Source organism: Pseudophryne corroboree, chromosome 6, assembly GCF_028390025.1.
Source record: "Pseudophryne corroboree isolate aPseCor3 chromosome 6, aPseCor3.hap2, whole genome shotgun sequence".
Classification (NCBI taxonomy): Eukaryota; Metazoa; Chordata; class Amphibia; order Anura; family Myobatrachidae; genus Pseudophryne; species Pseudophryne corroboree.
In genome coordinates, this window is record NC_086449.1 from 651,280,944 (window position 1) to 651,306,768 (window position 25,825).

A 25,825-nucleotide genomic window follows, 5' to 3' on the forward strand; every position below is an offset into this window, starting at 1 on the left:
CCATTTTCATTCTGTTCTCTTGGGATTGGTTATCATAATGCATTAATAGGCTTCCTGAGGCGGACGCTGATCACTATAGCACCGTCGAAGCTTTAGTAAAGTGAAATGCATAGGTATCGCTGTGCGCTGTCCGTACTGCTAACTATTATGTATTCAAATCCTGTGTATTTTTAAGTATAAAGTTATATATGTTTTGGTAGAAAGGGTTACTATTTTGGGACCACTGACATATGCTGGCTTCATGCATATAGGAAAGGAGGGTATATCTCCAAGTGTCAGCCCTGGTCCAAATACACTGCTCATGTGAGAGATATGGACACTGTGGCTTCCTTTCTGTAAGGAAAGCTATTCAAATATTGGACAGATTTTACTTCATGTGTAAATAGTTTTTTTGACACATCCAAGCATAAACTAATTAAATTCAGTGCATAAAAGCAAATTATCTACATATGAGAATGTTTACCTGCACTACCAAGGGCAAGATTAGCCAGATATTTAGGTAGTGACAGGTGTTTAAGTTGCTAACTGGATATAGGAGAGAATAATAATATTATAACATCTGTTTACCTTATATTCAATTTAAACCGACAGATGCAGCTTGTATGATTCATTAAAAGAGAATAACATTTATATAATAGCTGTGACTATCCAGCCATTGATCTACATCATAGATATACATAAGAATATAGTTTTGTTGTAAATGTTGGTCTAAATACCCAAATTAAGTTATGTGACAACAGCAAAGATTACATCGCTACTACTGTAGGTGAAGCTTTGAATAATATACTGTATCATTATTAAAAGGTATTCAATCCGGAGCACATACCACTGGGAAGATGATAAATGATGTTTGTGTACAGTGTCGGACTGGGGCATGTAGGGCCAACCGGGGGAATACAGTGGTAGGGGCCCATGTTTAGGGGTGTGGTCAGTCTGCAGAGGGGGTGTGGTCTGCCACCACGTTGGTTTGACTATTCATTAGAGAGTGCAACATCTGGGCCCCTTCATTAAATTCAGTAAATTCAGATGCTGCATGCACGATAATGTACCAGATTAATAACCACAATGCACTGTAGAAAACACACCATAGTCCAGTATAAGGTAACATATGTATAATGTATAATTCAAGTGCACAGTCTGGAACCTGATCCTTAGAGCAGGAGGTGGGGCCCACCGGTGGTTGCCCCTGTGAGCCAGTCCAAGCCTGTTTGTGTGAAGATCTAATAATTATAAACCTGTGACACTACAGGTGTTTGATCAAGCTGAAGAATCAAGACAACACTACTTATATTGATACTAACACACATATTAAAGTCCAGTGTCTCTCCATTTTATAATCCATCTAAATAAGGTGACATGAGCCTTATATTTATATGTCAATAGAGAGTGAAACTGTTTTTTGGACAAATGCAGTGTTATTTGAGATAATCTCAGTATACCATTATATAGCAACAAATGTGACATTGAGATTATCTGAATTGAGAATTTGCCAGTTATGTCACAATATGGCTACATTTGTAACTCTTTATAGACACCACTGGCAAGAACAGTCAGCGGATGTCTGAAGCAATCACTAAACAGTCTTTTTTCAACATAGTAACACAAGTTACATTGTGATTATTTGAACTGAGAATTTGCCAGCTAGGTCACAACATTGCTACATTTGTAACCCTTCAAATACATCACTTGCAGGAACAGTCAGTGGTTGTTTGAAGCAATTGTCAAACAATCCTTTTGTATCACAGGTACACATTAATCTACAGAATAAAGACAGCGCACTAGCATTTTCTTTTAATAAGACTTTATTCAAGTAATTTTATTTTATTTTCCACACATTATTCTATCCTTATTTACTTTGTATACTACACTCTACATGTCTCCTTTGAAATAAAGGGACATATAATACATCATATGTGATAATATTAAAGATATCCACATCACATATGGGTATTGAAATTTCCTTTGTATTGTATAAGAATATCAATAAAGTATTAAATATGTTATTTTAAACAAAGAACAATTAACTTTCATGTCTAAGGGAAAGAGTGCTGCTATGCAAGTTGATTTACTTTTCTTTCCTAAATGTGTGTATTGTGCGCCTGAAAACGGTGCCACTCTAAACCATGGTTTTCATGATGCAGCACATGTGCATCATTACATTTATGAAATGAAAAAAAAAAAATAGCTATATATAGCAGCAGATGTGGTGCATTCTGATTCTCCGGCGTTGAGTGGCACTGCAGCCAGGGGCACAATGCACACATGCAGCTTGGGGTAGGAAGATGGGTCCCCGGTTCCTTCAACCTGCACCAATTAGCATGAGTGCATTGTGCCCCTGCCTGTGGTGCCACTCAAAGCCGTGGTATCACAATGCACATCATCTGCTGCAGGGCCGGTGCAAGGTTTCTCAGCACCCTAGAAAAAATTTCAGTGCTCCCCCCATCCCACCCCACCCCTCCCCCAGTAGCCAGCCCCTCAGCTGAAATGGTAAAAAGTGCACAGGTGGCATCTTACAAGTTCCACAGCAACAACTGTGATAACTGTTGACAACTGATAACTGTGAGTTAGAGCCACACCAAATAATATTTTTTTCAGATAAGAGCCATATGGCCTATTCAGTCTGCCCTTTATGGTTAGGACCCAGAGTATCCGTGTAAAGGTAGGGGTGAGGATATTAGGGTTAGTTAACTGGATTGGGTTAGGATATTACGGATCGGTTACTAAGGTTGTTTTAGCGGTTTCAGTTAGGGTATTAGGGTTAGTTTGGGGGATGGGGTTAGAGTATCAGGGATAGGATATTAGGGTTGGTTTATCAGTTTGGGTTAAGGTATTAGGTTAAAGGCCGGGTTATGATTAGGGAGACTGTGATAGATACTGTATACTCCTGTACTCCTGGGCTGGACCCTATGGATTTCAAAAAAGTATGCAGACACGCACAAATAGCTTACAACATTTCCGATGCTTTATTGGATCTGTATTATTGAATCTTTTGTTGAAAGATGCAATATTAAAGCATCTGGAATGTTGAAAAGCTATCCCTGCATATGTGCATACTTCTTTGAAATCCATGGAGTGCCTCCAATAGGTACAATTGAATGTTTGGAATTGACAATTCTAGGGAGGGCACCCAGGTACATGCAAAAGCTTAAGTGGAGTGCAGGACTTTTCTGTCTAATTTAAAAAATAAATAGATGTTCCAATTCAAACAGGCAGCGTCACTCAGAGACCTTTAAATCATTTTCAAGTGTATAAAAAAGTAGTGACATAGTAACATTTCAGAGCATAAATACCCCTTTGCCAAGGTGAAGGTGTATTGAACACTTGAAAATGTTTTAAAGGTCTCCGAGTGCCGCTGCCTGTTTGAATTGGAACATATCTACACTAATCTGGATGGCACCAAAGCAGCTGCCAGTGGGACAGGAGTACCGCTCCATTTGGAGATAGATAGATAGATAGAAAGATAGATATAGTAAATTGCTCCAGATGGCACAGACTATAAAGCATTATGTGTGTGTGTGTGTATGTATGTGTGAGTGTGTGTGTGTGTATATGTGTGTGTGTATGTGTATATATATATATATATATTTATATTTGTTTTTTTTTTGGGACATGTACATTGTCTGTGTGTGTGTGTATATATATATATATATATATATATACATACACACACTGCTCAAAAAAATAAAGGGAACACTAAAATAACACATCCTAGATCTGAATGAATGAAATATTCTTATTAAATACTTTGTTCTTTACATAGTTGAATGTGCTGACAACAAAATCACACAAAAATGATCAATGGAAATCAAATTTATTAACCCATGGAGGTCTGGATTTGGAGTCACCCTCAAAATTAAAGTGGAAAAACACACTACAGACTGATCCAACTTTGATGTAATGTCCTTAAAACAAGTCAAAATGAGGCTCAGTAGTGTGTGTGGCCTCCACGTGCCTGTATGACCTCCCTACAACGCCTGGGTATGCTCCTGATGAGGTGGCGGATTGTCTCCTGAGGGATCTCCTCCCAGACCTGGACTAAAGCATCCGCCAACTCCTGGACAGTCTGTGGTGCAACGTAGCGTTGGTGGATGGAGCGAGACATGATGTCCCAGATGTGCTCAATTGGATTCAGGTCTGGGGAACGGGCGGGCCAGTCCATAGCATCAATGCCTTTGTCTTGCAGGAACTGCTGACACACTCCAGCCACATGAGGTCTAGCATTGTCTTGCATTAGGAGGAACTCAGGGCCAACCGCACCAGCATATGGTCTCACAAGGGGTCTGAGGATCTCATCTCGGTACCTAATGGCAGTCAGGCTACCTCTGGCGAGCACATGGAGGGCTGTGCACCCCCCCAAAGAAATGCCACCCCACACCATTACTGACCCACTGCCAAACCGGTCATGCTGGAGGATGTTGCAGGCAGCAGAGCGTTCTCCTTGGTGTCTCCAGACTCTCACGTCTGTCACATGTGCTCAGTGAGAACCTGCTTTCATCTGTGAAGAGCACAGGGCGCCAGTGGCGAATTTGCCAATCTTGGTGTTCTCTGGCAAATGCCAAACATCCTGCTCGGTGTTGGGCTGTAAGCACAACCCCCACCTGTGGATGTCGGGCCCTCATACCATCCTCATGGAGTCTGTTTCTGATCGTTTGAGTAGACATATGCACATTTGTGGCTTGCTGGAGGTCATTTTGCAGGGCTCTGGCAGTGCTCCTCCTGTTCCTCCTTGCACAAAGGTGGAGGTAGCGGTCCTGCTGCTGGGTTGTTGCCCTCCTACGGCCTCCTCCACGTCTCCTGATGTACTGGCCTGTTTCCTGGTAGCGCCTCCATGCTCTGGACACTACGCTGACAGACACTGCAAACCTTCTTGCCACAGCTCGCATTAATGTGCCATCCTGGATGAGCTGCACTACCTGAGCTACTTGTGTGGGTTGTAGGGAGGTCATACTGGCACGTGGAGGCCACACACACTGCTGAGCCTCATTTTGACTTGTTTTAAGGACATTACATCAAAGTTGGATAAGCCTGTAGTGTGTTTTTCCACTTTAATTTAAATCCAGACCTCCATGGGTTAATAAATTTCATTTCCATTGATCATTTTTGTGTGATTTTGTTGTCAGCACATTCAACTATGTAAAGAACAAAGTATTTAATAAGAAGATTTCATTCATTCAGATCTAGGATGTGTTATTTTAGTGTTCCCTTTATTTTTTTTGAGATATATATATATATATATATATATATATATATATACAAACTTGGAGATGCGGCACTCTGGTTCACTTAAGAAGCGATAGACGGGTGTGGAGTCCCAAATATGTGTCAACGTTTCAATATTTATTTATATTGTCATCAGGACAATATAAATAAATATTGAAACGTTGACACATATTTGGGACTCCACACCCGTCTATCGCTTCTTAAGTGAACCAGAGTGCCGCATCTCCAAGTTTGTATCTTCACTTCTATGAAGGCACCGGTGCAGGTGATATTTTTCCGTTGAAGGGAGTGCCAGACTGACATGAGTTGTATATATATATATATATATATATATATATATATATATATTTGCCCTGGATGGCAAAACACTTCAGTATTATGTGTTATATAGATAGTAAATAGCTCCATACTGTGCAGCATTATATATGTACTGTATAATCTTTTATTGTAAATCTAAAATGAGAGAGAGAGACAGATTGACCTTGAAGCTGCATTTCTGCCTGCTGGACTCCGCGTCACAGCCGCTGGTCAGGGCTAGCAGGGAAAGGGGCAGATCACTTTGTGGTTGGGGATGTCCTTGCGCCATCCCTGGTCACGACCTCCTTCTCGGCAGGCAGCTCCTTGTGCAGCTTGCAATACAGGCACAGGGAGCGGATCTTCTCCTCGGTCATCGGGCCGGGGGTGGGAAGTCAGGAGTGGGAGGCGGGGACTCCTGCTCTGGCCCGTCTGATCTGACACTTGTGCTCATGAAGCGGCTGCGGGAGACTCACATTTTTTCAGCGTGTGCCGCACACATTCTGGCTGTCATAGCCTTCATTTTTTTGTTCGCTCAGCGGGGCCGCCCTTCAAGTGCCGGCGCTCATAGGCAGCTGCCTAATGGTGGCGCCGGCCCTGATCTGCTGCAATATATAAGTGCATGAATACCCTTGTGAACCAAAAAAATAATTGTATATACACTTATATATAAACATAAGTATTTTAGTAATATGGGGCCAACATGGCTGAACATTTTCAAACACTAGAACTTTATATTAATGTTTCTTCAAATTTTAATTTTGAATATATATATATATATATATATATATGATGCAGTATGATATACAGTGTTTTTTGAGTGGCAGTGCTTTCAGGGGCACAATGCACACATGCAGGTAGGCCCGGCTTCAGGCTCCCCGGCACCATCAACCTGACCCAAGCTGTATGTGTGAATTGTCCACCTGAAAGCGGCACCACTAAAATGCCATATATCATAGTGCACCAGATCTATCACAGTATATACCAAGGCAGCAGGAATTTTATATATACCAACAGATGTGGTGCATTCTGATACTACAGTGTTGAGTGTCACTGGTGCCAGGGGTGCAATGCACACATGCAACTTGGGGCAGGAAGACGGGTCCCTGGTACCATCAACCTGTCCCTAGCAGCATGTGTGCATTGTCCGCCTGAAAGCGTTGACACTCACCGTAGTATCAGAATCCACCACATCTGTTGGTGTGTATAACAAGGGCAGCAGTAAATGAGAATCACCATACATTTGAAAGAGACTTGTCTCCTCTGCCTCCTCTTGGATGGTGGATGTTACTTTATGGCTGGCTTGGGAATGGTAGCTGATTTGAGAAGGAGATTAGATAGTGGGGGAAGGGTGGGTGGATGGGAGTGGGGGTTGATGATAATGGGAAGAGTGGCTGGTTTGATGAGAAGGGGTGTGAGGAGGATGGAAAGTGGAGTAGGTGGATGGGGTCTGCGGTTGCGGATAACCAGTATGGTAGCTGGGATGCCGAGGAGGATGCGTACTGGAGGAAGAGTAGGTGGGTTGTGAGCTGAAGGTCAATGGAAGATGAGGAGCAGGTGCTTGAGGTTCTGGCCCATGATGTTCCACTCTGGTGTAAGTTGTCCTGTGAGTGTTTTGTACAAAACCTGTGACACCAGGCGCTGGCACTCTACTTGCTGCTGCTCGGAAACTTTACGTATGGTTTTGCTAACACATGACGCAAAGTCATCAAATTCATCAGGTTTCCGGAGCAGCTGTGAACGGGCCTCCAATAGTAGCGGGTCTTCCACAAATTTTGTTTTCTCTGGCTGGGTTCACAGGATTATCCACAGGATAACATTGGGATATGATTGAGCGACAGTGGAAATGGCACCAACACGGTCACAAGTTTTCTGGCCTCCTAGGATGCATCGGGGCCTCACTATATAGTCCCGCCCACTGACTCAGTCAGATCAGTTCTTTACACAGCGATTTAGGCAGGAGCATCAGGTAGAGACCTGTTTAGGCGATAAGAACACACATGCACACCCTCCATACAAGAAGGAAGGGTCAGAACAGGACTGACATTACACAGAAAAGTCAGCACTCATACTAGCAGTCAGTCACATGTTAAAGAATTAGACAATGTCATATGAGAATACAACCCCCATTACAACTTATAAATAAGTAGGAAAATTGTACTTCTGTTTTAACTGGTTCTTTTTCAACATAACATGCAGAAAACACAGTAATATACAGATCTCATATGCTATTTCCGTGGCTTCCTCCTTGAACCCTGTAGCTGTGGAGATTTTGTTTCCTCTGGTGATGTGTTGTTGAGGTCAGGGGTACTGCTGAGGTCTTTAGGTGTCTGTAGGGTAAAAAAACATATTTAGTAAATATTCAATCACTTCTTCTTTTACAGTTCCCTACAAGCATGGAAGAATGGAAAGCTATTGCAGAAGACTTTGACAGGTGGTGGAATTTCCCAAACTGTGGTGGTGCGATAGACTGGAAACATGTGCGAATCACCAAACCCACCAACAGCAGGTCGGACTACTTCAATTATAAAGGCTACTTTAGCATTGTTCTCATGGTGGTGGTCAATGCAAACTATAAATACATTTTCCTGGATGTTGGGAAAAACGGTCATTGTTCAGATGGTGGATCCTTGCACTTCTATGACAGGCTCACCACCAACTCCATTCATCTGCCACCTGTGGAGGAAACAAAGAATGGCCTGGGATTTGTGTTTGTGGCAGATGAGGCCTTCGCACTGCACGAACACATAATGAAGCCCTACCCGCAAAGAGTCCTGAACCACAATAGGCGCATTTTCAACTACCGCCTTTCTAGGGCCCGTCGGGTTGTTGAGAATGCATTTGGCATTCTCAGAAACCAGTTCAGGATCTTACACAAACCCATCAACATGAGGCTGGACAAAATTGACTGTGTAGTAACAGCATGCTGTATACTGCACAACATGCTCCGATGCAAGGCCATGAGGCAAATGCCTTTACTCACAGCAGGACCAGAAGACCCCAACCAGCCAGTGGTGACAGTGCCGATTTCCTCGGTAGGACCACCTGCAGTAACTTTACGTGACACTGCAAGGGCAAAAGAGGTCAGGGAAAAATATAATTCCTTTTTCAATGGGAAAGGAGCTGTGGCATGGCAGGTGGAATATATTAGGTAATAACAATTAAAAGCAACTTACCCCTTCGGCCTCCTCCACATCCAGACTTCCCTCCTCGGACTCTGCCACTAGGGACTCCTTAGCTGACCGTTTCTCCAGGAGGAAGTTTAGTTTTTTGTAGTACCACAGCTGCGGCACATACACCTTGTCTGCACCGGCCCCTGACCTCTTGGACTCCTCCACATTGCGGTTCTCTTTTACAAAGACTGTCCATATATTGACAATTTTCTTCCGGACCCAGGCCACCGAGGCAGCAAAGAAGGTGGGCTTCGAGTACTCCACCAGGCGGTTATAAGCAGCCTCCCTCTTCTGTTTGTTGCTGTAGTCTAGACACACCTCCTCACGGTACAGGCTGATAAAGCCCAATAGGAAATCCTGTCTCTCATAGGACATCTGCAGAATGCAAAAAAAGAAAAATGAATAAACATGAAAAAAGTTCCATTATTCTGGTAAAATAACGTTTGTTTTCTAATATTATTCTGGTTAAATAAAGGTTTTTTTCTAGTATTATTCTAGTTAAATAAAGTTTGTTTTCTAGTTAAAGTTCCATTATTCTGGTTAAAAAAATGTTTGCTTTCCAGTTTCTGCTGAAGCGTTATCTGAAATATGTTGTGATAATGCATTGGTGTGCAGGGTGCAGCATCATAATGGTGAGCTGTGGCTTGCATTGGGACACCATAATGGCGTTTAGGGCACGGCCAGTGTCTTGCAGTGGTGCAGCATTTTGGGTAGTGGGCCAGTAAATGGTGGGTGCAGCAGCATAATGGCGCTTAGGGCGCGGCCAAGGGCTTGCAGTGGGGCAGCATTTTGGGCAGTGAGCCAGTGTATGGTGGGTGCAGCAGCATAATGGTGACCCGTGGCGCATATAATGGCATTTAGGACGCTGCCAGTGGCTTGCAGTGGGGCAGCATTTTGGGCAGTGGGCCAGTATAATTATATCCGCATGAAAAAGCTTGCACGGTGTGCTTAAAAAAGGGATTTACCAAAGCTGCTACTCACCTACAACTTACTTGTGGACCATAATCTGGAGAGAATCCTAGCCTGGGGTATGATATATTTCTCCTAAGGGGATTAGTGAATGTCTTGTGACCTATGAATTGAGTTGTTTGAGTTGATTTTATATGCCAGACATCTTATATGTTTTTAGATGATAATCTTATTAAATATATATTAATTCAAACTAAAACCTACCGTCCTTTTATATTTTTATATTCATTTTTTCATTTTTTAAGTGTTTGATTATTATTGTAGAGAATAGAGGGATATACCCCTACTTACAACAGAGCGCAGGTGTTTTCTGTTTTTTTCTATAATTATGGGTAGAGCAGCATACTGGTGGGCAGTGGTGGTAAAACAGCATAATAATTATTGGTGTCCAGTGGTGTAGCCTGCCTACCTTGTCTGCTGTTTGGGAGCTCAGCAGCATGCTTCCAGCCTTCTCTCCAGTCATGTGCACAGTGGGTGGAAGAGGAGTGGCCTGGAAGTTGGCTCCTATCTTCACAGATCGCACATCGCAGTGTGATAACTCGAAAGTGGTAAAAAACAGAATGTTAAGTGCAGCACATAATATCTAGAGATGCGAGATTTGACCGGCGTGCCCACACATCGCGTCACAAGGTACCTAAAATATGCATACAATCCTTCGATTTATCTCACAGATGCGGTCGAAATCGAAGGATTGTACCTGATATCTCACATGTGTAAGGGGTACATAAGAGTTTGTTGTTGAATCTGTCACACCAAAACCAATAGCAACAATTGTTACCCCTTATGCAATCTGAAGAGCGCTAATAGGCATATGGCCTTAAGACGGGTACACACTAGAGAGACGGGGATTCATCCCAATGTCGGAATGGTTCCCCCATCAGTCCTAGATCGTGTGTACACACTGGAGCAATGCTAATGAAGGTCAGAACAAACATGTTCCATCCTTCATTAGCATACTACAGGACACTAGCGACAATGCTTCGTTGGACGTGCAGCACATCCAACCAAGTGTATGTTGCTAGAATTTGCGGGAGTGCGCAATACCCCATACACACTGAGCGCTGTTAGCCATATGTGGTTACGAAATGCATTATTGTGCCAACATCACTCTAGTGTGTACCGCGCTTTAGTGGAATATAAAAGCAATGAGATAATTTGTGAACGATAATAGCCACTGTGCTCGCATTGAATTGATTTAAAAAAACAACAAATAGACAACAGTTAAGGGGGTACTGACGAGAGAGATGTGTGCTGAGCGATCTTCACACAGACCGCTCAGCACACATCTCTCCCCCCGCTCAGCACAGTGCGATGTGCTGAGCGAGGGTGGGGTGGGGGGGGGGGAACGGCGGTGAAGTGAGCCACCCGCTAGATTGAGCCTGCATGCAGGCTCAATCTAGCACCGGCGACAGTAGCGGATCTTGCCATGGGCAAGCAGGAATTTTGTCCGGGGCGCCACCTTCCGGAGGGCGCTGGCGCCATGGCAAGATCCGCTACTGCTGTGCCCCCCACTGCCCGCTGCGTCCTGCTGCCGCTGCATCCCGCTGTGAAGGGAACTAGATGCGTAGCGTCTAGTTTCCCTTCGTGGAAAGGACCTTTACTGTGCTGTGCGCAATGACGTCATTGCGCACCGCACAGCATTTCATCGGCGCTACTACTGTACAGGGGGCATAACTGACCACGCCCCCTGTATGAGGCCACGCCCCTACTACCCACCCGGGGGTGCAAAAAGGCGTAGAACCGGCCCTGACCGGCGATAGAGACGCGTGGGGCCGTGCATCGCTATTGCTTGGGGGCATACACATGGCAGATACCTGCTTAAAATCTAAGCAATCTAGTCAGATTGATTAGATTTTAAACACGGATCTCTCCGTGTGTACCCCCCTTTAATATTGGATAGTTTTACTATACACACTTTCTCTTTTCTTTTTCACTATCGATTATTTTATGTTTCACCATTTTTAACAATTAATAATGAGATATTTCAATGCATACCAATAAAGTGATAAACATTTAATAAAAATTATTTGAGCCCCAGGACACCCCAGTACTTACTGTCCTCTTCTGTTATACCTACTTACTGTCCTCTTCTGTTATACCTTGAAAAAGACCTCTGGAGGGGACGAAATATCAGTGGATGGTGTACCATTAAGTACTAAATAAATGTGACATTTTTTGCAATTTTACACAAAGACTAGAGAGTGCCTTCTTTCCCCCTTCCTGTGGATTGCAATTGTGCAATTGTACTGTGTGTGTGTGTGTGTGTGTGTGTGTGTGTGTGTGTGTGTGTGTGTGTGTATATATATATATATATATATATATATATATTATTTTTCAGTTAAAAAACTTGTATGCCAAATGCAGGTGCTTAAAATTTACCAATTGTTTTTTCGATTACAATAGTTCATGCATATCAAGACTAGTATCAGTTGGTCACAAAGTATTATCAATATTTGAATTACACTGTATTGCTAATCTGGAGTGGAAAACCATGTCAAGTACTCTCATATGCAAGTGCTTGATTCATTATTACTGAACACTTTAGGAGGCTTCTTTTTATTCATGACATCTCTGTAGTTTAATTTAAAAGTAATCAGGAACATTTAGTATGGTCTCTACATTTTATAACAAACTAATCACCTCACGCAGACATTGTCAGGCATCAATATGTCCATTAGCAGTAGAATTTAAGGAAAGATAAATTAAATGCACATAATTTGATTTACTGAGAGAGAAAGAAAGCAAATCAGTGTTTGTTGTGAAAGTGATAATTCTCCGTAAAGCACTTCTATTACTGTCATGTATGTGAGTTGATTATTCTATATACACATACAGAAAACTATTGATTGTTTATCTTGTAAAAACTGTGAAAGTTTATAAAGACATATGAAGGGGTTTATATAATAGCTTCCAATTTCACAGAAGCTGCAGACGTTGGCAAGATTGCAGCTAAATTTAATGCGACAATCGGCTCTAAGGCTGAATCAGTCTTATAACTGGTTGCTGCTTTAAATTTAGCTGCAATCATACCAATATCCCGCAGCTTCAGAGAAATCAGAAGCTATTACATAAACCATTATCTCTGTGTATTGCTCTAAGAAAATTAGATTTCACAGAAGATACAGTACAGTATGTACCCTAAAATTGAAGTGGAGCTGAGAAAGTCAAATTTGGAAATTATCTCTATCTATCTATCTATCTATCTATCTATCTATCTATCTATCTATCTATCTATCTATCTATCTATCTATCACAGGCAGCACTCAGAGACTGTGGAATTCAACTTGTGTATTAGGTACACATACACCCAAACACTGTGTTGGGGCTACACCTGCCCCTTTGTCAAGGTGAGAGCAACAATAAATGTTAAACTTACTACTATATACAGGAGAAGCCCGCCTACGCTGCTCCCAACAGCACGCTGGCCGATGACATCACTGCTGACAGGGAGGTTCGTTGCCATGACAGTGCTGGACGCTCACCCGGAGCATGTCATGTTGCTGTGGAGTAAAGCATAGACCTGGTTTGCAGTCCTGAATTAAAGTAATATGCAGCCAGCACTTAACACCTCAGTGACAACAGAATGCTAATACGTGCAAAACATGTGTTACAATCCATCTAAGGATATTAAATATTAAATGTTAATTTTGTTAAATACAAATTATGTTCGAATAGGGGATCAGCTCAATCACCAATCTGTCACATATCTACAATGCAGTCTCTAGCACAGTGAAGAGAGAAATACCAGTCCCCAATCAACAGATATTTTACACAGAGCACCTAACATAGTTCTCTTAATCCAAAAATGCTCCAGATTAACTTCTCATTTAATCCAAATGGATGAATGGTGTTTAAATTGTGAATCAACTTGGCTTCTAAACGCAGTAGGTTGCCCACACGGTCTTCTCCCCATATCGACATGGGCACATGATCAATAACCAAGTGTTTTAATTTATGTAATCCATGACATTTTTCTTTAAAGTGACGAGCGACGGGTTGTTCTGAGGAAGATCCTGCTAGGGCCGCTTTAATGGCTGACCTATGTAAAGCCATACGCTCCTTTACACTTCTGGTGGTCTTACCTATATAATACAAATTACACAGGCACATAATTAAGTAAATGACATGATCCGTTGTACATGTCAAAATGTGTTTAATAGTCAATCTCCTTTCTTGATGTGGCTGTTGGAAATCGGGTCTCGCAAGCATATGGTTACATATTGGTGGTCATTCCGAATTGTTCGCTATTTTTTTCGTTCGCACAACATATTTGCAAAGTAGCGATTATGTTGTAAATTTCCGAACATCCGCCCCCAACGTAAATTTGCTATTTTGTAAGCAGTACTACACAAAGTAGGCGTATGCCAAATTACAACGCATTAATGCGAATCCATCGCATACGCACAAACCTCATCGTTAAAAACCGATCTCATCGTAGATTTACACATTCCTCTTAAATGTGCTAAGGTTTTTGCGAACAAACGCACAGCAATGTTTTTTTTTCCCTAATTTAGATGACACCTTACAATTCAAACTCAACAAGCGTCCCTCAATTAAAAATCCAATTAGTGTAATGATTGATTGTGTGCATGTCCAATTAAGTCTGCAAAGAATACCTCAAGAACACTTTGTAGGCATAATTGGACATTACCATGTTTGTTTTTAAAGAAGTGCAAGAGATGTGTAAACTGTGCCTGACATAAATGTAAATAGCATAATTTTGTGTGGATGTTTAGTGTGTGAATGTATGTGTTTACATGTTTTTTGTAAAAATAAGCTACTAACTGACCTAATTTGTATGTAATAAATAAGACCAATACTCGTAATTTGTGTTTTTTTTTTGTAAGGTAACCAATTTATGCTTTGCAATATGCTGTAATTTTTTTGCATTAAAAACATCACAAGCGCTTAACGGAGAAAAAATATTTTTTATTTTGTAAACATATTGTTTTGTTTTTTTAATGTTTTTTAATAACTGAAATAAAATAATCAATTTATTTAAATTAAATTTTGTAAGTTTTGGACTTCGGCCACCATGGCCTCCAAATGACCCTTGATCTGGCCAACGATGCCTGCCAGGCTTGTGGGATCTCCAACGGCACCATCTGAAATGCAGAGTAAAAATGCAATTTAAAACATAACTCACATTACCTATTACACCACAATTCCACAAAGCACACTTTCATATCAAAGGATATACATCATAAATGTCAAAACAGTAGCATACCAACACACAAGCATACTCAGCAATGTTTGTCATTGCTAAATTACAATGTGTAAAAGTTTACCACACCATGATGTACATTTACTAAGATGGGAGTTATATTTAAGATGGGACGTTGCCCATAGCAACCAATCACAATCAACTTCTCTTCTAGAAGGTGGTAAATAACTGAAAAGTTGTTAGTGTTTGGATGCTATGGACAACATCCAATCTTGAATCACACTCCCAAATTAGTACATGTAACCCCATACTGGCCTTCATTCACATCTGGAGTGAAGCAGACTTGTCTTTTGTGCTGTTTGGCCTGCATCATCACACTGCATATCAACATCTTCAGAAGGACAACATATCCTAGCATGCCCACACTCCCTGAAAGCCTGCCTTACTACCTAAGGACAAACAGATTTTTAATATTTTAACATTCATTTTGTGAATGTCACTTACACAACACAAATCATTGTTTCCTTAGCCTGGATAACAAAGTGAAGCCTGCGAGATCAATGTGCAAATATTAGGAGTACCCAGGCACAAATGTAAAACACCAACAACTTACTAAACTCCACTCAGGTCTAAGTGTTTCATTGACAACCTACCACATATCCACCCTCTTGGCCTGGCAACCCTGTCCACCTAATGGTTGTCGACCTACAGTCAACAGCCTAAACATTGCACACATATACACTGTACATCTAATGATAGTCACATAAATGTAAATGCAACATCTATACCATGAAGAAGAGCAAAAACCATTTTCCGTGTGCCAAGATTGGGCACAGTACAATACTGCATGTATAGTAAATTGTCGTTTAAGTAGGTAACCAATACATTTTCATATTCTAAACACTTACTCTCAGCTGCCACATACAGACTCCCAGGAGTGGACGCTGGGGCTTCTGCTGCCCATTCGGTTGGTGGTGAAGGAGGCTGGATGGGGGAAGGAGGCTGGATGGGGGAAGGAGGCTGGATTGGGGAAGGAGGCTGGATTGGGGAAGGAGGCTGGATGGGAGAAGGAGGCTGGATGGGGGAAGGAGGCTGGATTGGGGATTGATTTTCTGAGGGTGGGTCTGATTGAGAGGGGGCGGAGAGGCTGTTTGGGCAAGCGAGGGGGCCAGAGAGGGGGACTGGGAAATAGAGGGGGACGGGGAGTGAGAAGGGGCCTGTGAATGAGATGGGGATGCTGTAACAGAAGGGGAGGGGGGCTGAGTCGGGGCCTGGGAAGAAGAGGGGGATGGGGCAACAAAAGGGGAGGGGGTCTGAGTCGGGGCCTGGGAAGAAGAGGGGGATGCTGTAACAGAAGGGGAGGGGGGCTGAGTCGGGGCCTGGGAAGAAGAGGGGGATGCTGTAACAGAAGAGGAGGGGGGCTGAGTCGGGGCCTGGGAAGAAGAGGGGGATGGGGCAACAGAAGGGGAGGGGGGCTGAGAAGGGGCGTGGGAAGAAGAGGGGGATGGGGAGACAGAAGGGGAGGGGGGCTGAGAAGGGGCCTGGTGTCGCCTCACAGCAGCAGCAGCTTGCCGTTGTGCTCGCCCTAGAATGACATATGTTATATTTAGGTTGTTTCGTTTTAATTTTTACCAACATCATATTACTATTAATCTGTTGTGTCCCATGTTAAAGACACAGGCTTAACTTTGTTCTGTTTTTTTTTTAATGTTAAAAGTGATGATGTTGCCCATAGCAACCAATAACATTATACCCAACATTTATTACGCTGCTTCTCTCAGATAATATATATAATCTGATTATTTGCTATAGGCAGCATCACCAGTTCTAAAAACCTCCCACCTTATTAAATTAACCCCACTGAGCAAGTTATTCGGTTTAGTTGACAGGCTGTGTAGCAACTCTGGACAACAACATTCAAATGTTAAGAAGCACCTTGCTACACAGTCAGTACTGCTTGCCCTAACCACACACACTGTGTCATGTTTAGTATACAATAGTTCATTGTCAGTGTTCTAAATTTTACACTATCACTAAGTGAAATTTAGCACAGTTTTTGCTAATAATCTCACTGTTATTTAATGTATTCTGAAACTTACTGCGACAACGTCTGGTTTGGATTTGTTGGCGGAGATCCGCCAACAGGTCTGGCGTGCGTCGGCGCAAATCACTCCAGCGCCTCTCTAATTGTATAATGGTCCTCCGGCTCCTGACGCGGGTTCGCAGTAAGCGGCGGACCTCCGCGTAGGCCTCGCGCTTTACCCTATTTGGGATAAAGGGCCCAGCGCGGCCTACGCGGCGGTCCATTACCGCCACCAATACGCGCAGCTCACGTTGGCTGAAAGCTGCTGCGCGCATGATGGCAATGGCGTTTTCCATATATGGGCTTATATTTATAGTGTGTGGTGGCGTGATTGGTAGTACATTTTTTGGTGTCATCTAATAAACTTTATTGGTGTGTACATTACACAAACGTTATTGATTGGTGCATTGCTGTGAAGGGCAGCGGGTGCAGTTCGCTATAGTGAAAATTTGCATCCGCTGAAGATAAAAAAACAACACAACATTCACAATCACACACACACACACACACACACACACACACACACACACACACATTTAGAAAAAAAAATAGTTTCAATCTGGGTACTCACCACATTTGTCAAAAACAATCAGCTGCACAAAGTCACAAAGTGTACGACATTTAGGATCTTATGTAGTGTATTTGGTATTGAAAACAGAAGCACAAACAAATTAAAAAAAATAAAAAAAAAAATAATCAAACACTTATTAAACCAATTATGCAAATGTCTATTATACATTCTTACTACATAATAAACATTTATAACAGCAGATTGTTTCACATTACATACTATTATTAATATTTAACATTTCTAACATAAACAACAAATCTTATAGACAGACACAACAAAACAAATACACTATTAACTTTCCCTAGCTACCTACATGACATCACACCAAACTGAACATAAAAATACAGTCACTTTGTTAAATGTAAAAAAAAGTATAAAAATTGCACTATACCTGAAATAATCTCTGACAATGCGTGCCCTAATTTCGTTTCCCCTCTGGGAAACACTCCCCCCACCGAGTGTCCGCCCAACCCCTGGCTCCTCATCAGGCAATTCCTCTGTTTGAGGAAGCTCAACACGACTCCTTACAGCGATGTTATGTAGGATAGCGCACAGGACCACAATTTTACTTACCATCTCCGGCGAATACATGATGTCGCCACCAGTGCGGTGGAGCACACGAAAGCGACCTTTAAGGACACCAATCGTGCGCTCCACCAGCTGTCTAGTGGCAGTAAGCGCGGAGTTAAATGCCGTCTGTGGTCCTGGCCTGGGCTTACTGTAAGGAGTCATGAGCCAGGGGTGCAAGGATATCCACGGTCTCCTGTTTGATGAGAAGAAAAAATATACATTAGATTTAAACCTTACACATTTGTTATAAAAATGTGTTGTACACAAATATGCAACAATACTCACCCAATAACCACATGTCTTGTCCTTCCATTGATCTTAATCTCTGCCATATCCCTGATTGTCTAATGACATGGGCATCATGGGAGTTCCCCGGGAATTTAGCATTCAGGGACAGGATCTGGAGGGATGGCCCACAAACAACCATTACATTCAGAGAATGAAACAGTTTCCTGTTTCTATAAATTTCTTTATTATGTCTTAGTGGTACAATAGCTACATGTGTGCCATCCACAACCCCAATAACGTGTGGGAAGCGACTACCACCTTCCTCAAATTGCCGCTTCACCACATCCAGGGAACCAACATCCAAAGGCATATAAATAAACTGCTTGACCTTCTTAAGGAAAGCCTGGCTGACACGCCGCAGGACCACACTGAACTGGCCCTGCGACATGCCAACCAGATCTCCCACAACATGCTGGTATGAACCAGTGGCCACAAAATGTAACACAGCAAGGAATTGTGTCAATGCTGGTATTGCTGTAGGATACCTAATGGATTGTTCTAGATCACTCTCTATTATGGAGAGAGTGTCTAGGATTAGATGAGGTGGCAATCTGTATCTGCGCAACACGACATCATCAGGCATCCCAAAAAGAAGGACACGGGTACGGAAAATTGGTGGCCTAGCACGCCTCCGTTGCCTTGGATGATGAGGAGCCAGTTGGGGTTGGAGGCCTTGCGCCGGTTGGGGTGGGAGTGGTTCGGTGGGCACCTACATGCATGGACATCACCAACTTAAAAAAAAACGTTACAATCATTAAACAAGTCTTACCTTCAAATTATTACACAACATTGTCAAACATATTAAAAACAAAAGTGTATGGGTGTTAACTTACTGCTTGTGCATACTCCATTTCTGATAAATGTTATTTTGACCAAAAAAAACAACAACATTTATGTTAAACTACACAAAAAAAAAAACTACAACATAGGTTCACCTCACAATTTATATTAAACAAATACACAACAACACTAACCATTTAATGCATGCACAAATGTATAGTATTGTAAATAAGTATGAATCATTTTAGTCAATCCAACATACAACAAAATGTAAAAACTCACAAAACACATATGCAACATTATTTATTTTCAAATACTGGAAAAATTAGCCATACCTTGTCACAAATAAATGTTTTTTAACACAAAATATAACACACCTACAACAGAGAGAACAGGAGTGTAAGAAAATAGATACACATTTGCAATAAACAGCAGGACACACTGAGATAGCCTACTTACCTGTTCAATATATAAGCCCTCCAAATGGAGTAGATAAATCAAATTAGATATGCCCACTTTGGCTATAAATAAATAGGAAGCAAAAACAACACAGAGACACCTACAACAGAGAGAACAGGAGTGTAAGAAAATAGATACACATTTGCAATAAACAGCAGGACACACTGAGAAAGCCTACTTACCTGCTCAATATATAAGCCCTCCAAATGGGGTAGATAAATCAAATTAGATATGCCCACTTTGGCTATAAATAAATAGGAAGCAAAAACAACACAGAGACACCTACAACAGAGAGAAATGGACCATAATAAATTCATTATCCAGTGTGAACAATAGAACATACACACTGTAAAGTACAGGTAACAAATATCTTACATAGGACATAATCAACCATTTATATGTCAAACAGTTAGCCAGCAAAATAGTTACACCCTGTTTAAATAAATATCAGCATCCATTGCACACCCATACATAATTTTTTTGGTCATTGCCTAATTTAGTAATACTAACCAAGGAAACTTAGCAACAAAATCGCACTACGCAACACAATATTAAAACATTTTTAAGCTAACAAACGCATATTTGTCTGCAATATAGTGTTACAATTACTCATTGTGCAAAGAACAAGCAAACACGACCACCTTCTCATAATTTGATACAAGCTGCTTCTGGCATCATACACCCACTCACACAGGCTGCAATCCAGACTCTTAAATAAGCAGTACAATTAGTGGTCGAATTAGCAAAATTTACACCTGTGTGAATTACCGCACTGGACACGCAGCTATAAATAGCTACACACCTGTGCGAACAGACATGCCACTAGCAACATGGCTACTCATGAGGAGTTGGCAGCAGAGATGGAGCGCGTGCAGCAGCAGATGTTCGCTTTGCGAAATAGGAACTTAGCGTTAAGGAGGCAGATGCTGGAATCCGCAAGTGCGGATTTGGAAGTTGCGGGGCCCAGTACTAGAGACATTCCATCTTCTGATACCCAGCAGTTAGGAGTGGATACCCAACCAGACAGACATACTGGGGGAAGTGCGGGAGATTCTGCAATAGCCTTACAAACACAAACTACACAAGCAGCTAGTGAAGATGAAGATGGTGATGAGGAAAAGGAGGAAAGCTCACAGGCTACTTCTAAGAAAAAAAAGAGGCAGCCCGCCTTCACTAAGAGGGAGTTGCGTGTTTTGGTCACACAGGCCATGTCTAAAATACATCGAGGACCAATAAACATGGGTGCTGCAACCATAGATAGAATCTGGAGGGACATCACTGCCTCTGTGAATGAAGTCGGCTCAATAGTCCGAACATCACAGGAAGTGAGAAGACGGTAAGTGTATATTGGCAGGCCATTATCTGTGCCAAGTAAAGTAACAAATTTAAATACATGTGATGTTGTCTAGAGCAACCAAATGCATAACATGTGTATTATATATGAAAGCACATATTCATAATTTATTTTGACCTTGCGCCTATTTGTCCCCACATATGTAGTTGGGTCGACTTCAAATCCCGCCTGAAAGGCAAGAGGTCTGCGGAGTGGAATGCCTCGAGGGCAACTGGGGGAGGAACAGCAGCCACTGTGGAGTACACAGATCTGGAGGAGATGGCGATGGACTGTGTGAGCTACGAGGAGGGGGTAGGGGTGTCTCATATGGACATGGACCTGCCTGAAATACTGATGGCACATGACTTGCCAGGTAAGTTTACACACATATTCCTAAACAAAACATTAAGTGGTTCCAAAAGTCTCATGTTTAATTGTCTAACTATTTATCCACTCATTCTTATCTATCCTTTGAACATAACACAGCACAGGTGAGTGAGCAGGTAGAGTCAGAGGAGGGTTATGTGGCTGAGGCTGAGGTGGAGGGACCTAGTGTCTCTGGCACTGTGGGATCACAAATCCCACCCATTCAGATTCCAACTGGCCCCCCCACCCAAGCCTCTGCTATCCCGGCCATCCTGTCTGAAATAGCAAGCTATGGTGAGAGCCTCAATGCTTTTCAAGACAGGATGCTCCGTAAGGTGAGCCAGATACCTGTCCGGCTCACTGAGCACAGAACCAGTGTTGAGCAAGGTGTAGCTCAACTCTGCCAAGGTCTGGCAGAGATCAGGCAGGGCAAAAAGCAACTTGCCTCCTCCTTCAAAGACCTTGCAAATTCCATCTTGCAAGGACTCCAGGCCATCGCTGTCTCCCTTGCCCACAGTGGCAGAGAGCCACCAACATCTGCTCCCTCCCCTCCCTCTGCCCAGGAAGAACAGCACACTGGGCAGGGCCCTCGAAGGTCGCTTCGCAGACCGAGCCAGGAAGAACTTCCTCAGGCGGGAAAAAAGAAGAGAAAGTGATGTCTCTCCAGATGGGCAGCACACATGTATTTCCTGTGTCCTCGATGTATTTTTTTGTGTTGGCTTGTGTGGCCAGAATGGAGAACTCCCTCAAAGTGAAAGGATCCATTTATGTTTGTGTCTATTGTAGCCTGTGAGTTTTTTTCCTGGATACCAGAGCCATCTTCCTCTTCCTAGCGTGCTGTGCAGTGTTGTGTTTGTGTGTTGCTTCAAGAATATCACTCATTTCCCCTAAAAATTATGTCTGGCTGGGTGTTTACAAAATATTGTTTAGTATCATAACAAAGCTTCTGGGGTCAGAAGATGGTCTTTCCCTAGTACTGGGTTTTGCTATGTCATTTGTGTCAGTGGCATCTGCTTGCTGCTATGTCCATCTTTGTCTGTGATGCTCACGTGTAGCCATGTTGTTTTGCACAATTAATTTATTGATTGAGTAAAAAAAAAAAATTGTGTTGGTGTACTTTATTCAACTTAATGCATTATGTAAAAATTAGCACAGTAAAGATTTGCATGGCATGTAGACATTTGTGAAACAAGAGACCAATCCGATTATTCAAACAAACATTGCATCTTTCACAATGCAACTGGTATGCCTTGCACAGCACTTTAATGGGCAGATACAAATAGTATTAGCAAATAGGTTCTTGGGTTACTAGGGCAACATGACAATATTAAACATGTAAAAATATTCGCTCCACAGTTGCATATGAGTATTTGTTTATCATTTGTTGGCTGCATTATGTTGCTCATTAGATTTGTTATGTAGAAAGTAACATTTTACTTTTATTTAGAATTGGCACATGTCATTTAGAAGTGAGGTTATTTCCACTTGTTTTCATTTGTTATTTTGGAAAAACAAAATTATAACATGCATTTAACATAAATGTTTAGTTCATAAATATAACAATTCATACCTTATTTGCCAGCGTGTCAGAATTATAGCTGCTAACAGCAAATAAACTTATGGGTCCACACAATTGCTTTTTGCAGTATGTCAGCAGAGCAGTGTTTTGCAAGTAATTGGACAACAGATGACAGCTTTGTGTAATTAACAGCTAATTATTGCAGACACATTTGTAACCTTACTTCGCAGATGCAGAGTAAGTCCAGACTTACTCCTATACTGCGTGAGGATAGCGAACATTTGTTATCTTAATTTTACCATCGGGAGCGCATTTCTGCAAAAAACACGCCTACTGCTGGTTGCATACTCCCACACTAGCCGGCCACTTTCACGCCCATTTCGTTAGATACCGAGGCAGAGCCCATGTCACGCCTTCGTCACTCCATGTTTTCGGTGATGGAATACGAAGAAAAAAACTGTTAGTACTTTTGCACAAGCGTCGTATCGCTGCCTTTGCGCAGCGCAGATCAACAGTCGTGCATGCGCAGTTTGCGGAAATCCGCCGTTTTGCGATGCGATGAACTGCTGCGAACAACTCGGAATGAGGGCCATTGTACTGCCGAGACATTCTTTACAGCCTGATTTCCTCTCCAGAAAGGACAATGGCTTATTATTTTGTTTGGACAAATCAGTGATATCAGTAAATACAATTATGTTCCTTCCTCGTTTGAAGCAGGCCATAGGCTTCTTATTTTTAAAATACTGGAGATGTTCGTCAGTGGAAACAACGGGCCATAATGCTCTTGTGGCCCATGAAAGAACAGGACTAGATGTATTGTATTTGGTCTTCCAATAAATAATTTCTCTAGGCACTCTTCTTTTTGGTTTTAATAATTCAGTACAATGCATATTCATCACCTTGGCTTTTTGTGCTTTAAGGCTTGTAGGGTTATAACCTCTTGATGTCAATTTCTGAACTACTTTATCCAACTCCTGCTCTAGATTTGATGGTTCACTGTTAATCCTAGCTGCTCTTATTAGTTGAGATTTTAGAAAACCCTCTTTCAGTGCACGTGGGTGATGGCTATTTGATCTCAATAATGTGTTCTTATCTGTTGGTTTAGTGTACACTCCAGTAGTTAGCCATCCTTCTCTTATTGTGACTTGGACATCCAAGTAGTTAATTGATACAGAGGAATACTGGAAAGTGATCTTAATCGGTCATGACCTCCTATTGATGGTCTCACATAAATCAATAAGAGGTTGCTCCCCACCTGTCCATAAAATAAACAAGTCATCTATATAGAGTGTGTACAAACTTATGGAATTCATAACTGTAGGATCTCTAAAGAACATCTCTTGTTCTTCTAGGAGCATAAACACGTTTGTGAATGACAGGGCCACGGTGCTCCCAATCACACACCCCGTGCGTTGTAGGTAGAATCTGCCATCAAAAAGTAAGTAGTTACGTACAAGTGTCAACTCAAGCAACTTCATGAATAAGTCCAAATCAATGTCCTTCATTTTTTCTTGAATGAGGAAGGTCCTCATGGCTGCCAGGCCCTCCCTATGTGGATACTTGTATATAAGCTACAAATGTCCATGGTACAAATAATCGTCTCTTGTGGAAATGTCCCAAAGGCATCAAGGAGAATGAGAAAACTTGTAGTATCTTTGATGAGAGTACTCTGTTTGATGACAAGTGGCTGCAAGATGCTATCTAAAAATTGAGACTGGCTGGTAAAGGGACTGGCACACAGAAAAATCGGCCTCCCTGGGGGCCTGGTTAAGTTTTTGTGTATTTTCGGTACTATATAAAGGATGGGAGCAACCGGGTACTCCTGAGACAGTGCCTTAAGTAATTTATCTGAAATAAGCCACTTGACTCTAGCTTCCAATAATAGTGTGTCAGACTCTATCTTATATAGAGGGATGGGGTCTTTTGCAAGCGGAATATATACATCATGGTCTGAGAGTTGTTCCAAAATCAGGACCAGATTTCCAGCATCCACATCAAGAAAGGAGATTGATTATTAAACACATTTTGACATGTACATCAGATCATGTCATTTACTTAATTAAGTGCCCGTGTAATTGTATTATATAGGTAAGACCACCAAAAGTGTAAGGGAGCGTATGGCCTTACATAGGTCAGCCATTAAGGCGGCCCTAGCAGGATCTTCCTCAGAACAACCCGTCGCTTGTCACTTTAAAGAAAAATATCATGGATTACACAAATTAAAACACATGGTTATTGATCATGTGCCCATGTCGATATGGGGAGGAGACCGCGCGGGCAACCTACTGCGTTTAGAAGCCAAGTTGATTCACAATTTAAACACCATTCATCCATTTGGATTAAATGAGAAATTAATCTGGAGCATTTTTGGATGAAGAGAACTAAAATATCCGTTGATTGGGGACTGGTATTTCTCTCTTCATTGTGTTAGAGACTGCATTGTAGATATGTGACAGATTGGTGATTGAGCTGATCCCCTATTTGAACATAATTTGTATTTAACAAAATTAACATTTAATATTTAATATCCTTAGATGGATTGTAACAAATGTTTTGCACATATTAGCATTCTGTTGCAACTAATGTGTTAAGTGCTGGCTGCATATTACTTTAATTCAGGACTGCAAACCAGGTCTATGCTTTACTCCACAGCCACTGGATAGATGAGACATGCTCCGGGGAGCATCCAGCGCTGTCATGGCAACGAACCTCCCTGTCAGTGTCAGCAGTGATGTCATCGGCCAGCACGGACGGGTTCGCGCTCCTTCACACATGAGGTGGCGGGCTTCTCCTGTATATAGTGGTAAGTTTCTTTTTCATCCACTAGGGGTCACTAGAGTACTCTTGGAATATGGACGGCTTCCGCAGGAACAAGGCACTGAATAATTAAATTTAGAACTCTCCTCCCCTCCATATCCCAGAGTACCTAAGTGTTTTTTCTGTGCTCATAGTAGCAACAAGGCTTGTGTGGAGCTTATCCACACTGCTTTTGAATATTTTTATTTATTTTTATTTTTTACAACATTTTCCACATCC